Source organism: Chaetura pelagica, unplaced genomic scaffold (assembly GCF_000747805.2).
Source record: "Chaetura pelagica isolate M959 unplaced genomic scaffold, ChaPel_1.0 scaffold171, whole genome shotgun sequence".
Taxonomy (NCBI): Eukaryota; Metazoa; Chordata; class Aves; order Apodiformes; family Apodidae; genus Chaetura; species Chaetura pelagica.
In genome coordinates this window covers 269,933-271,025 of record NW_009952066.1, presented here as the reverse complement: position 1 = coordinate 271,025, position 1,093 = coordinate 269,933, and positions in this window count along the sequence as shown.

Sequence of the window (1,093 nt, the reverse complement as noted above, 5' to 3'; positions counted from 1 at the left end):
GGGGGCTGGCGGCGGGGGCGGGGAGCCCGGGCCGGGGGGGATCCACGGCCCTTCCCTCAGAGCCTTGGCCGAATGACCCAGCGCCGCCTGAGACTCGCACGTTTCTTAATCCTTTTGGCCCAAAGAGCTTGTTCGGTGCCTTTTTTCGATACCACCGCAAACGCCTCCAGGTTTCACGAAGAGGAGCTGCAGGGGGGGCACAGCAGCAGGGGCACAGGGGGGCACAGCAGCAGGGCCTGGCAGGGGCACAGCAGCAGGAGCTGGCGGGGGGGCACAGCAGCAGCACCCAGAGCAGGCACCAGGGCCCTGCTCCTGTCCCGGGCATGGCAGGAATATCAGCATCCTGAGCACTCTCTTAAGCCAGGAATGTCAACGTATTTTTCAAAACGAGAGGGGAGTGTTACAACCGTTGTTACTGCTGGTCACAAGGGCTTGCCAGTTTAAATATTGGTTGTGCTGTTCCGTGGTCAGAGTGCAACAATGTTATGCTTACAGGACAGTGTTTGTGTTCTAATATTAATTACTCCTCAGATTATTGCTCAGTTGTATAATGGGAAAGGGATTAGTAATTACTTTTTTATTATTTATGCCTGTGAGCCTGAATGAGCAGCAATGGGATCACGGAGATCTGATCACCCCAGCAGTGAGATCCATGCAGGATTAAACTAATACAAACTGTTATGCTTCATCTTAAACTCATCTGCCATCTGGAGTTAACAATTTATCTTTGGGTGATACTTATTTAAGAAAAAAAAAAAAAAGCCATCTATTACTAGTTTGATTCTAGTGCTATTTTGATATTGCTTGTTGTGTACTAATCTTTTCTGTTTACTTAATTGAATTTTTCTCTTAAAGCTGCATTTATAGAAAACAGATTCATTGGCTGGGAGAACAGTCCGAGTAATACTTTTTCTTCTGTGCCAACATGTTTCTTATCTTTTTGGCAATACACAGAGGAGAGAAATAAGGCAAGTGATCCAGAAACATAGGATCTGGGCTGGGCAAAAGGACCATTAACTTTATCCAGATTCAAAATTTGTTGGTGCAGTTTTATTTGGTACAAAAATACATTAGGTGGCAAAGGAAGAATGTT